Consider the following 15115-nt stretch of genomic DNA (forward strand, 5'->3'; position numbering starts at 1 on the left):
GGTTAATTTTCTGATCTGCGTAGGTAAATACAAATGGGTAGGCTATAACATGAAGTAAATTTGTATATATAGGTTAATATTATGATTTCTGTAAGTTACCATGAACTAGTTATGTGCATGCATATTAATCATGTGATCTGTGTAGGTGATAATATGAACTAGTTTTTTTATGTGTATGTTAATATTATTATTTGTGTAGGTATTTGTTTTTATGATGGTTAATGTAATTTTATAGTATGAGTATGGTGGTTTTATTTTATGTATTTTTTGAAGATTAAATCAAAATAAAAAATAAAAATAAATGAATAGTCATTTGTAACTTAACATTAATTAGTATTAATTACCTAAAGAAACTCCTAAACTTTTTACTAATATACTTCTACAATTTTTTAATACAAAATTAAATAGAAAACTTTTGATTGGTTAGAATCTCTTCTCGCACCTCTCACCATAAGATTACTTCTGAAATGAACCAAATCCTATATATATATATATATGGCTACTATGTTGGTACATTCTAAGAACTAGAAAGAATGAAAATCAAACAATCACTAAAAGATGTTAAGGAAACTGAAGGCACAAGCAATATCTTCATCAAACATAGTAAACGAGGAGGATGGACTACCCTCCCCTTCATACCAGGTACGCTCTTTCTCTCTCTATCCACACACACACGTGTTTGTGTATGTTAAGAACTCGTTGAGTTGTAACTTGTAAATCATCAGCAGATTTAAAAGGGGTCCTTTGACCCTTTGGCCGGCAAACCAAGTGTATGCCATGGTACTCCATCGGAAATATTGTATATAGTTTGACCCTTTTGATTTTATTTTGTGACTTTGATTTTATTTTGTGACATAGCATTCAAAGTTAAAAGAGGAAGGTCCGCTCAGTTTGGTTCGGCACGAATATTTTTAATTCGTGTTATATATATTTAAATACTCATAAATATATATATATATATATATATATATTTATATATATTATTTTAATAATTATATTGAATATAAAAAAACTGAATATTAAATATAATATTTTTTAATTATTGAATATTTTATAGTATTTTAAATATAAAAAATAATTATATTTAGTTTTTATTATTTAAATATTAAAGATAATTATAAGAAAAAGTTATCTATTTGTTCATATATATTTATATAAATAATTGTTTTTAATCAATAATTGTTTTATTACATTGTATATATCTAACTTCAAACTTTAATTTTATCAAAAATTATAAGCTGCTAATAGTTTTTCAAAAAACTACTAATTTATTTTCATGCACATCATATTCAATTTCAGACTTATTTCTATAAAAAAATTTAAAGGGAAAAAAAGAAAAAAAAGTAATGCTCCGTACTCACTCGATGCCGCTCGAAAAATACTCGGAAAATACTCGCTTCGATTTTGGCACGGTTCCATTTTGAGTCGCTCGGCTCGGTTCAATTTGAAACGAGCCAAGCCCTCGCTCGGTTCGGCTCGTAAACAGCCCTAATCTGCTCATGCTTTTTTTTTATTTAACTTTATTATTGATCAAAATCCATCTTACGTGAAGTTTGCTTCTTTCTTTTTTTTTAATTTGGTTATTTTAAATAAAGATGGTTAGTTAATATGTACTATTTATTTTAATTTGTTAGAGAAAAGTTATTCTTATCACATATAGAAACGCTTTATTGGGATATATACATTTGTAAAAAGTCTCAAAATTAATCCTAAAAGTAATCATAAAGAACCCGAGAAGAAGTTGAACTATCGGAAGACGATAATGTTGGTGAGCTGGCATTGTTTAAACCAATTTAACGATTTTTTGGTTAATTGTCGAGAAACATGTTTTCACAAATGTTTAAAGTGAAATAATTTTAAAGAGATTTTAAGGTATGGAAACTCAAAAGTAACCATTACAACCGTTGTTAAAAAAATGTTATGCACCAACGAGTTACGAATATAACTTTTTTATCACGATCCCCCAACTAAAATGTGTTGGTTCCGTCATTGCTTGTAAAAACTTGAAAGAACTCCACTTAATGATATGTATTTTCTTCATATGTTTTGTAAGCTAGTAAGTTAAAGCGAACAAGGATTGGCTTCGGCCATATGTAAACATTCATTACCCTTACACAAATTAAACTATTCATAGATACACGCAAACGTTTGTTACTTTTAAAGGTAGATAAGCAGATTATTTTTTAGATGTAACTTATATGACAAATGATTTTTTTATTTTTTGTTTTTAAGATATTGTTAAGGGGGGTTCTCCTGAGCTCTCACAATTCCATTAATGTAGATGGCATAAGAAACAGACATATAAATTGATAATAATTCATATATTTCATGCTAATGTAGTTAAATATGTTCTCGCCGGCATGCTTGATCTTTCAATTTGTTTACAACCCTTTTGAATATTTCAAAATAGGTTAAACTAGCTAGTCGTGCTTAGGTTATACGACAATAAGTGATACATAGTGAGAGTTGATATTTATGGTACGAATATATGTCGTGTTCGTGTTCAGGTTCACCAATTCAATCTGCTAGCTTGATTAAAACCCCTACAACCAATAACTTTAATTGCAATTGTACAATATCTAATCAACTTCTCTATGATGCAGGAAGCATGCTAACTTTAACATTGGCAACAGGAGGGTGGATAGGGAACCTAATTGTGTACCTTATTACCAAGTACAACGTTAAGAGCATTGATGCCACTCAAGTCTTTAATGTTGTACTTGGCTGCTTGAGTTTCTTTCCTCTTGTTGGAGCTATACTCACCGATTCATATTTTGGCTCCTTTGTTGTCATCTCCGTTTGCTCTTGTGTGTCACTCCTGGTACAACGTTAATATCATTTATTTAGTCAAAAGATATCTAATTTAACCAACTTTTTTGGATTTATAGGTGGTTTAAAGACATGATTGGACTTCTAGGCATTTTAATTATAGGCCAACTACACACACTATCTTACACCTAATTCCACATTGTTTCAAATGACTAACTGGATAGAGGTCCGACAACCGTTTTGACCATGAAAGATTGAAGTTTTAATTCATATGGTCAGAACGGCCGATTGAATATTTGTTGAATGACCACGACTAATAATTTACTAGGTTTGATCGCTTTCTGGTCAGAAAGAGCCGCCCAAATATTGTTCAAACGGCTATTGCATGACCCTTTTTATTCAAGTTGTACAAATAGGCAATCCGCTACATCTATGAGAGATCTAACAACATTTTTTTGAGTTCGCTAGTGTGGCAAGCAAACTTGGATAAGGATTTGTTCCTTTAACATCGTTGTACAAATTTTCAAGAAATGCCTAAAACTACTTATAACATCTCTATAGATCCATTAATTCCTACTTATATTTACTCTTTTCTACTTATTGTATTTGTAGGGTGTGACACTTATGACATTAACAGCTTCATTTCCATCCCTAAGACCTCCACCTTGCACAAACAACTCACTTCCATGCGAGTCTCCATCAAAGCTTCAATATGGAGTTCTATACACCATTTTAGGGTTTGCTTGTATTGGGATTGGTGGCACACGTTACAACATTGCTACTATGGGAGCTAATCAGTTTGATGATCCAAAAAGTGTAGGAATCTACTTCAATTGGTACTTTTTTGTGTTTTATGCTGCTAGTTTCATAAGCACTACTGTCATAATCTATGTTGAAGATAATGTGAGCTGGACAGTAGGGTTTGGGATTTGTGTTGTGTTCCACACAGTTGGCGTGATCTTGTTCTTGTTGGGTAGAAAGTTTTATTGAAAAACCGAACGTAAAGGAAGCCCTTTTTCTAGCATTGGTCGAGTTATTGTTGCAGCAGTGAGAAAGAGGAAGGTTTCTTCAAGGAATCATGAGTATAACTATGACATTAGTGACAAATCTGTTACACTCCCATCAAAGAGTTTCAGGTATGATCATAGTTTTCAATAACTCCCAACAACTTGTTTGCATATAGGGTTTAGAAAATTCAATATAACTAGTGTGGTCAATTTCAAAGCCACGAACACGAACGACACATATTTGTAGTTGTTCATTTAATTTTAAACGAAATAAACGATTGATAACAAGCGATTAAAGGAACATAATTTTCTTGTTCATGTTCGTTCGATATAAGAAAATAAGCGTTTTTCGTTTATGTTCATTTGTTAATAGCATAAATAATCGATTAACAAAATTGTTTATATACGTTCGTTTATTAAATAAATGGAACATAAAGGGTCTTCTTCATGTTGAACGATTGATGAACGGTTCACTAAATGATTGGTTTGTCAGCAAGCCTACTCATTCGTAAAATTTCTTATCAAAATGGTATATTTGATATCATGTAGGTTCTTAAATCATGGGGCCTTGAAGATTGAATCTGATGGTTCGGAAGCAAGGTCATGGAGCCTAAGTACTGTACAAGAAGTGGAAGACTTGATAACTTTAATCAAAATAATGCCACTCTGGTCCTCTAGTGTCATGTTAAGTGCTCTAGTTGGCATGTTTAGCAACTTCATCATCCTTCAAGCTCTATCCATGGATAGACACCTTGGTGGCTCCAAAATCCAAATCCCCTCTTCTTCTTTCTTATCTTTAGACAGCTTAGCTACAACCATTACAATATTCATCCTCGATCGCTTGAACTTTCCCATGTGGCAAAAACTAACCGGTTGGTCTCTAACACCCCTCCAACGAATAGGGTTGGGACATGCACTCACTGTTTTAGGTTTGATGGCATCTGCACTTGTAGAGGCACGAAGGCTACACACGGCTAGAGACCACCATTTGATTGGGTTAAGCATGGGTGCAGCCACCGTTGTGCCCATTTCAGCATTATGGCTTTTGGTCCCTTTAACTATAATGGGAATAAGTCAAGCATTTCTTTTTCCTGGACAAATTTCTTTATACTATCAAGAGTTCCCAATATCGTTGCGTAGTACATCCACCGCTACGATATCGTTATTGGTTGCGGTGGGATTTTATTTGAGTACCGCAATTACAGGTTTGATTCGGAATAGCACCAAGTGGTTGAAAGATGACCTAAATGATGGTAGGCTGGATATAGTGTACTGGCTGTTGGCAGCAATAGGTGTGGTGAATTTTGGGTATTTTCTTATTTGTGCTAAGATGTTTCAGCACAAAGTGGACAAACAAGATCAAAATGTGGAGAATGTTTCAAGTTCTTGATGAAGAATAATAAAGAGGCTAGAGAGTAATGAAGATTAATAAAGTGGTTCGAATGTTAATTTAAAACCTTGGATACAGCATAAGATCGACTTGTAAGTTGTAACGAGTTAACTTAACTAGGTTATGAATTTGTTGTAAGTGTTAATGTAATTGAATCGAATGAATCTTCTCATTAATCAATGGACTATAATATTACAAAGGTGCATAAAATAGGAAATAAGATCATCCTAACTATACAAAATATATTCACAATATATGTCGTCTAATAGTCCCCCACAGTCGAAGCGGGTAGTAGGAGTACGAACGCATAGACTGGATCGAAAACGAGTAAATAGTTCCTTAGGTAATCCCTTGGTGAAGATATCTGCATATTGAAATTCTGCAGGAACATGTAGAACCCGGACATGACCCACTTGAACCTTCTCCCGGACAAAATGTATATCAATTTCAACGTGTTTTGTCCGTTGATGTTGAACCGGGTTACTCGATAAATAAACGGCAGAGATATTGTCACAGTAAATAATGGTGGCTGAACGTGTAGGTATGCCAAGTTCCAATAACAGATTACGGATCCAACTTGTTTCAGCGACCGTATTAGCTACACTCCGATATTCTGCTTCGGCACTAGAGTGAGAGATCGTAGCTTGACGCTTAGACAACCATGATATCAGATTATCACCAAAGTAGACACAATAACCTGATGTTGAGCGGCGAGAGTCCGGGCATCCTCCCCAATCCGCATCAAAGTACGCAGTAAGATGCAAAGATTTGGAAGGATGAATATGAAGACCAAACTCAATTGTAAAGATGAATGCGTTTGAGAAATGCCATGTGGGGCTCACGGGGATCATGCATAAAAAGACAAACCTGCTGAATAACATAAGAAATGTCGGGTCTTGTAAACGTCAAGTATTGTAAAGCTCCAGCTAGACTACGTTATAACGAACCATCAGCAATCGTCGGACCACTATTAGCACTCAATTTAGAGTGTGTATCTACAGGACTGGCAAGTGGGTGACACGCGGTCATATTAGCGCGAGAGAGTATGTCTTGAATGTAAGATGACTGAGACAAAAATAAGCCCCCATTTTTCTTCTCAACATTAATACCTAAAAAATAATGCAAGTCACCCAAATCAGACATGGCAAACTCCTTGGAAAGCATATTGATGATAGTATTTAGTAAGGTTGTACTGGAAGCGGTAAGTATGATATCGTCAACATAAAGCAATAAGTAGGCCAGATCGTTCCCTTGCCGATAAATAAATAGTGAGGTGTCACTCACACAACTCTTAAACCCACATCGATTAATGAATGAAGTGAACCGATGATACCAGGCCCGAGGCGCCTGCTTTAAACCATACAAAGACTTTTTCAGTTTACAAACATAGCCTGGTCTGGTCGGGTCCGTGAAACCAGGCGGTTGAAACATATAAACCGTTTCATGTAGGTCACCGTGAAGGAATGCGTTTTTGACATCGAGTTGGTGAATTGGCCAAGCTCGAGAGACAGCAAGGCTTAACACTGTCCGAATCGTAGTAGGCTTAACTACCGGACTAAAAGTCTCATCACAATCAATACCAACCTGTTGAGTTTTACCATTAACTACTAAACGTGCTTTATACCGCTGCAAAAAACCATTCGCATGAAATTTATGTCGATATAACCACATACAATGAATAACATGCACATCGGTCGGACTAGGTACGAGATCCCAAGTCTCGTTGTTCAATAAAGCACTATACTCATCTAGCATGGCATGTTTCCAATTCGGGTCGGTTAAGGCTTGGGTGTGAGATTAGGAATTGGTGAAATAGGTATAGGTGGTTGAGTGTGGAGATCAAGGACGACACGAGGCTTAGAAATGCCATGTTTAGAACGAGTGGCCATAGGATGGTTATTGGCAGAATGTGTTGTGTTTGTGGAAGTGTGTTGGCTGTTTAGTTGGGGCATTGTGGTAGGTGGAGTGGGTGGGGTTGTATATGGTTGGGTATGAGGAGATTGGTGGGAATTGTCGTTGGCCTGGACGGAATCAGGTGTCAGGTCGGTGGCTGATCGTTGATGTTGGGGTTGGGCTGATTGGGACGTGGCGGAGGAAAAGGGTTGTTGAAACAGGGTAGGAGATGGGGATGGATCGAGAAATGAGTAATCTGGTGATGGTTGGTTACAGGTTGAGGCATAAGGAAAGGTTTGTTCGTCAAACGTCACGTGTCGGGAAAGAATGACCTTTCCGGTGGTAAGATCGAGACAACGGTATCCCCGATGGTCTGCGGGGTAACCGAGAAACACACACAAAGATGACCGTGGTGCCAGTCTGTGTGGGCGAGTAGCTGTGGTGTTGGGGTAGCACACACACAAATGGTCGTATGTTGGGTGTCGGTTATAAAGGGAGGCAGTTGGGGTGAGGTTTTTAAGTAGCGGGGTTGGGAGAATGTTATGGAGATAGGTAGATGTGTGGAGAGCCTCGACCCAAAAAGTGCAAGGTAAGGAGGCATGAGTTAGAAGAGTGAGCATAATTTCGTTGAGGCGTCGGATCATACGTTCAGATTTACCGTTTTGCTGAGATGTATACGGACATGAGAGACGAAATTGCAAACCGTGGGAGGCTGCAAAATATTTGAATTGGTGATTGTCGAATTCTCGTCCATTGTCACTTTGAAAAGACTTGATGGAAGTGTGAAATTGGGTTCGATCGAATGCATGAAATTGTGTGAATTTATCGAAAACCTCTGATTTAAATTTAAGAGGATAGACCCATGTAAATTGTGTTAAGTCATCAATAAGAACCATATAATATTTATAACCTGCATGACTTTGTACTGGAGATGTCCATAAATCGCAATGAATGATATCAAATGGTAATAACGTATTAGAAACTGAATCAAGAAAAGGTAATTTCTTATGTTTAGAAACATTACATGAATGGCAAACAAAAGACGAACAAAGTTTAGTGCAGGAAATAAATTTATGTGAAACTAAAAAATCCATAACAGGTCTTCCCGGGTGTCCAAGCCGATCATGCCATGATTTGGAAATGGTAGAGGCGAGAAACGTGGATGGTTGTTGACTTGGATTGAATGTATAGAGTAAACCATCACTTTCGTGGCGGGATATAAGCTCCCCACTCGGGTAATCCTTCAAAGAAAAACCAAACGGGTCAAAATCAACGGAAAGCCAATTATCGATAGTAAATTGACAGACAGAAAGTAGATTTTTGATAATTTGCGAAGCATAAAGAATATTATTAAGTTTAAGGTTTTTATTTAGGTGAGGTAAGGTGGTGTGTCCTGATCCGAGAATTGGAACATGATTGCCATTACCGACGAGAATTGAGTTAATTGAACAAGTTGACGGTTGAGAGATGTTACCTTGATTTGCGGTTAAGTGCGATGTTGCTCCTGTATCCATAACCCAATTATCCTGATTTTGATTAATATTCATTGCTTGAAAAGCCTGACCCAAATCAGTGGCTTCAAACCCATTAAAATGTGCCTGTGGACTGGAATGTGGGTTGTTATTGGATGAAGACCCATGAGAACCTGATCCAATTTGTTGATTTGAGGTCCATGAAGGTTGAACCCAACCAGGTTGGGCTGGGAACGGACAGGGTGGCGGCGGCATGCCCCACCAGTTAGGCCAATTGGTTTGTGGTTGGCGAGATGGACCAGCAATTGGGCCATAGTTATTTCGGTTTTCTGGACCGAAGTTATTCCTGCTTCGATTTGGATTATTGTTCCAATGGTTATTGCCTCTGCCCCGATTATTGGAACTCCAATTTCCACGAGATGAATTTGGTGCTTGAAAATCAGGTTGGTGAGAGCCAGTGTTATTACTCGTGCGTTGACCCGTGGACGGATTGGAGGCAGTAGCAGCTAAAGGAGGGGTACTAGCTGTGGCTAGAGCATCCCGAGCAGCTTGGCGTTGGTATTCTCGTTCCAACATATCTCGAGCCTCTTCCCATGACGGGGAAGAATTATTAATTATAGAACTAGTAACATCGTATTCAACTGGTAACCCGTGAACGAGTTGAAGAACAAGTCTCTTTTCGGTGACAGGTTGGTCAACGTCCTTGAGTTGATTTGCAAGCTCCTTTAGGCGTTGGCAGTAAGCCTCAAGAGATGGCATGGATTTAAGTGTTAGAGTTGTAAACTCATGTTCAAGGGCGCCGGCTCGAGAACTTTTGTTGTTTAAAAAGATTGCTGCAAGACGTTGCCACGCCTCATAAGCCGTTGATTCGGCTTCAAGAACACGATTCAGGATATCGATATGTAGTGTGCCATAGATCCATTGCAGGACTATGGCGTCAATTTCTGACCATGCGGCGAAGGTTGGATCAGCAGCAGGCGGATCGGTTCCATCAATGTGTGACATAACTTTGTACCCCTTGGCGTGGAGTTTAAAAAGTTTGACCCACGAAAGAGTAGGTAAACGTTTTTCTGTCGAGAACATGAACTTTGTTTTGAATGTTGGTAACCGTATACACGGGATGAAGAGTAGTTGGTTTTTTTTGCAGGTGGTTGATTGGTGCCCATGGTAGTGAACAGGTTGAAGAAATCGGTCGAAACCGATGAAGAAAGTTAGGGCAGAAATCGGTCGGAACTGATGAAGAATGCTAGGGCCAGCTGAAAAAAAACAAGAGAGGCTGTGATACCATGTTAATGTAATTGAATCGAATGAATCTTCTCATTAATCAAAGGACTATAAATAATATTACAAAGGTGCATAAAATAGGAAATAAGATCATCCTAACTATACAAAATATATTCACAATATATGTCGTCTAATAGTAAGGTCTCATGCTCTCTGTATGAATGAGAAACCGTAGTAAGATCAAAGATGATCAACCCTGAATGTTCCATCAAATCATTAACATAAACCTTGTAATACAAAATACAAACAAACCACTAACTCAGTGTTATGATCACTATTGATCTAATCCCAATATGGGTCCAACCAAAGAGCCCAACTCAATAGTTAGCACAGGCGCAAGCCAGTTAAACGTTCAGGTTGAAAGCAAGAACAGAGAGGATGGTGTAAGGCACGAATATAATTATGTGTAAAGTCTAGTTTCTCATCTCTGGTCTTTTTTCTCTCTGTTACTCACATCCCCTTCTTGATTATCCTTCTATTTGAATTTGTGTATTGAATATTGATTGCTTAATTGAAAAACGAGAGCAAGTCCAGGAAGTAAAAGAAATTGTCTTAAAACACCTAATCCACGATATAATCACCATAAAAATTTTTATAACTATCACTCCTCTCTCTCTCTCTCTTTTGTTCCGAACACAATTGCATCACTAGAGGTTTCTAGTGCTGTTTTGAGTAAGGCTTTGTTAGCTGGCCGGATAGGTTTAAACGTGCTTGTATTACGCGGTGTCGTCCTTATACTTTTTAACATTTAGCGAGTCTTTAAGACTGTTTGAAATATAGTTGAGAAACCCGTTTAACCCATTATTATTACTAGCAAAAGTGCCCGCGCGTTGCTGCGGGTTCATGCAAGTTATCGACTCGTATTGGTTTGTAGTGTGTAGTGGGTTATTAGTGCGAGCGCGCCGCCGCATGTGACTATGGTTTGTTGGATGCTTTTTGTTTTTTATTGGTGTTGGGGGGGGGGGGGGTTCGCACAAAAGTATTAACATATGCATATATATATATATATATATATATATATATATATATATATATATATATATATATACATATATATTAGATACATCGTGTTTTGTGATATATTTGTTAATAAAGTACTTTTGTGAGTTTTGTAACATTTAATCAACTAAAGGATTAATGTGTGTTAATAAGTGAGTAGTTATGGGTGAAATTTGATAAAGAGATGAAAAAAATGCTTAAATTAAAGCCAGTAAGTCAAAGAATTGTAAAAAAGGTAAAAGGGTGGGCATACGTGACTTAATTTTGCACATGCATAGTCGCGCACGCATATATAATGGATCGATGGTGTTATGAAGTATCTGGTACTTAACTTGCAGAAACAAAAAGTTTTTGTTTGGGGCATTACAAACTGACAAGTACGAATCAGACTTAAATAGCAGGAGTGACATTATCGATGATGAAGCACTGAATTTGTGTTTAATTATGGAATAATGATTGACGTTACACGAAGTATGTGTTGAGTATGGTGTACATAGATTTATAATGGGATTTATATTGGATTTCTATTGCAACAGTTGTGTCAAATTCGATTGTTTATTTTTTTTATGTACATGAAGCATTGGATTGATGTGCCAGTGAGAAGTAAGAACATTTTTAGCAATTGATCATGTGATGATTCTATTTTCTGAGTTCTATGTAGGTTGTATATAATTAAAAATCTGAATGCCTTGGAATTGTAGAAGTAAGGGTAATGACGTGTTAGGTATATTTGTTGGTTCAGGTCAACTATAAGCATAACAAAATCGATTGCATTCGTCATTAAACCAAGTAAAACATATAAAACAAAAAAGAAATGAAAAATAGAGGGATAGTTTTAGAACACAAAATTCTAAGTTTGCATGATTAAAATAAAGGGAATGATAAAGCTAGAAAGTAAAGTTTGTAAGGGAATAAGATTTTTATTATGGGGTTGCTAGAATCTCGGTATAATGACTTGTCCTTGATAGTATAGCAAAGGATATCACAATTCGTCGCCATTCTTACATGTGTATATCTCATTAGTAAATCCATCATCTGATACGACCATAAACTTGTCGGTTGTGTTGATGTATGTTATCGTCAACTTTAATAGTATAGGCATTAATTTATTTTTTTAGGGGGGGGGGGGGGTAATCATATTTTTATCCATGTGTGACGTGTCATCTTCTATAAATCTAAGGTCCAATACGATAAACCGTGAGTAACAAATATGTGGAGGTCGTTGTGATGACAACCAAGTGTCCATCCGAGGGTTTTGTTGGAAGTTTTAGGAATGTCGTGTTAATAAACTTCTCCGTGTGAGTATCAAAAGCCGACAACTGAACACGCCACCTTAAATATATGGATTTCATAAGAAAGTACTGTAAGGCCCCGTTACCGGTAGCCCTACTTTCGTGTTGGATTTTGTGACAATCGTCAATTTCAGGTTAACTCCGTTAACTCAACTCCGTCAATTTAAACTTAAAGATCACTGAATCTATAACGCACACCTCATTACATTTAAACTAGGGTTTAAATGACGCTTGACACTTACTACATGTGTAGTCTTTCGGGAATTGCACCGAAACGCAAACGAGTTGACGCAAACAATTGGTGAATAAACGAAAAACGTCAAAACAATAATTATGTGATAATTATGTGTTAGACTTATGTGTTATGTGATAACATTGTTATAAACGTTAACTCAATATGCTAGAACTAGTTATTTAAGCTAGAAAAGTACAAACTAGAAGTTGAGGGACTAAAGTGTAACATGTTATTATTATTAATAAATATAAACCCTAACCTCTCCTCCCTCTCCCTCTTCCCAAAACCGACGGCCAGCCCCCCTTCCCCCTCCTCACGATCGGCTCACACACACACATATCTTTTGGTTTTTGATCTTGTTTTTCACAATTGAAGCCTCCTACACCCGATTCTAGTCATCTTCTACCTTCCTCTTGCTTATTTTTGTGCTTTTGAAGGTATAATTATAAACCCTAAAATCTGGAAATTTCATATATTGTGTTCATATGATCTTTGTTTGATTTGATGATGTATTGATGATGATTTGATAACTAGAATTGATATTATTACATGTTAATTGTTGTGTCTTTGATTTTGAGATCAAATAAAACCCTAACCATGTATGTATGGTGTAATTGATATGCATGGATGATGTTTATGGTGTCTAGAATGTTATATGAACGGATTATGGTCCATAGATAGTTAATATATTGAGTTTGGATGCAAACAGTTTCTGGACAGATTGTGTTGCTGATGTTCAATTGACTGTAACGGGGTGTAAATGTAAAAATTGTTTGAGATTATTGATACTACAGTAAACTAGGATGAGTCTAGTTTCTAAATAATGTAAATTTGCAATTTTTGGACGTGTAAAAGTTAACATTTATGATTTTACAAAAATGTTGTGCAAAGCTGAGTTGTTAGACCTGCTGTTAGGTTGTTTTGTAAATGTTATATCTCATGAACTACGAGACCAATTGGGTTGGTTCCACTTCTGGAAGTTGACTTGTTGAGTTAGGAACCTAACCCAAGTGGTCTTGCATTTGTTGGATTTTTCATTTAACAGGAATTGCAAATAACTTTCTGTTGCGCATAAATTTGACTGTTATGAGTTTGCTGTGGTAAATTGATCATTATGAGAAATATATATGGAATAAAAATACAACAAAATATGTTATGGAAACCTAACACATATATGCTTTTGTGATGATTTTTGGTAAATTAATTGAGATGCTATGATCGGTGGAATAGTACAATCTTTCAAGTAGAATTTCTGTCTCGGTGAAACTAGCTGCTGAATTTTGTGAAAATGCATGAAACATGATAATTGCTAGTTAATTGTTATGTTTTGACCAAATTGCCCCTGTGGGGAATACTTGCTATATAATTGTTATGTTTTGACCAAATTGCCCCTGTGGGGAATACTTGCTATATAATTGTTATGTTTTGACCAAATTGCCCCTGTGGGGAATACTTGCTATATAATTGTTATGTTTTGACCAAATTGCCCCTGTGGGGAATACTTGCTAAATAGCTGTCGTGTTTTGACCAAATTGCCCTTGCGGGGAATAATTGCTAGTTAATTGTTATGTGTGACCAAATTGCCCTTACGGGGAGTAATTGCTAGTGATGTACATTATTAATACATGACACGTAAATAATTGCTCACACATGTAATGTATCACGAATGTACTTGTTAAAGTCACACACTATTCACAAACGAAACACGAAACACATTGTGTGCATAGGTATTATGTGCCGAGTCTAGAGACTCGATAATAGTTCCGACACTTAGAAAAAATCTCTTTGTTGTTTTAGAACGCTAGAGAGAGTTTTTCTGTGACGCGCATCCTTTGGTGATTTATTTTGGGAATTCTTCGCAAACAGTGAGTTCACTTACCCCTCTAAACTATTTTCAAACGCTTTTCACTTGGGGAGATAACATACTCCGAAAACGCATTTAAGATTTTGTTAATATAAATTATATATCACTTGTAAAGACTAAGTGGCAAACGCAATAACTAAAGTCCTTCATTCACATCGAACCGTTTAATATTGGATAATAGCGAGTCATTGTTGAGTAGTACTACTGGGTTTGACAAACCCCACCCAACGCTAAACTCGACTGGAGGTCGAGTGGGTGTAATCTTGGCTAAACACATACCATGGTCGGGATAGACCTGGTGGCAAGGCAAATGATAAACAGTCAGCTTCGGTGTCGAACACTTAGTAATACTTGTTTTATAGGCTAGCTACCTATAGATATATAATTGACATAACACTATCTGGTAACTCAAAACGCTGAACGCTAAACGCAAAACGCTGAACGCAAACGTAACGCTTTATTGATATAAGCTTGTGAACTCACCAACCCCGTGTTGACACTTTTAGTATGTTATTCTCAGGAAGCCGATGCGGGGCGCGCGGTATAGGATCATGCATTGCTTGAAAACGCTTTTGTTATGCAAACTATTTTAAAACTGTTATCATTGGGTTTAAGTCGTCCTGCGTGACGCAACATTTTTTTTTTTATGGTTTTTACGCTTCCGCATTTAAATACTCGTAAACGTTTTCATGGTTTTGAAACTTTGTTTTATGGTTTGATTATAACTAATGAATCCGATCCTGTTAGTTCACACCCTCTGACGGTAAAACTCCGTTAGTGGATTTGAGGGTGTGACAGATTTACTCATAAACGCAGTTCTAAATATCAGAGTTAATTAAAACATTCGCGGAACATTAAAAACATTCAAACCATTACATTCCATAACCATAATTCTTGTCTTATCGAGCAT

At 36.6% G+C, this 15115-nt stretch overlaps 1 pseudogene across 1 annotated transcript; it reads left to right on the forward strand.

The window, feature by feature from the left end:
• The first annotated feature begins 588 nt into the window (after nucleotides 1-588).
• Nucleotides 589-5259, forward strand: LOC143588959 (protein NRT1/ PTR FAMILY 2.7-like; annotated as a pseudogene). Its single transcript, XR_013145187.1, has 3 exons — nucleotides 589-642; nucleotides 3382-3905; nucleotides 4326-5259. The product of XR_013145187.1 is annotated as a protein NRT1/ PTR FAMILY 2.7-like (transcript).
• Nucleotides 5260-15115: the final 9856 nt, after the last annotated feature.

The sequence above is a fragment of the Bidens hawaiensis genome, unplaced genomic scaffold, assembly GCF_021521415.1.
Source record: "Bidens hawaiensis isolate Kalapana, Puna unplaced genomic scaffold, B.hawaiensis_p1.1 tig00037007_1, whole genome shotgun sequence".
Taxonomy (NCBI): domain Eukaryota; kingdom Viridiplantae; phylum Streptophyta; class Magnoliopsida; order Asterales; family Asteraceae; genus Bidens; species Bidens hawaiensis.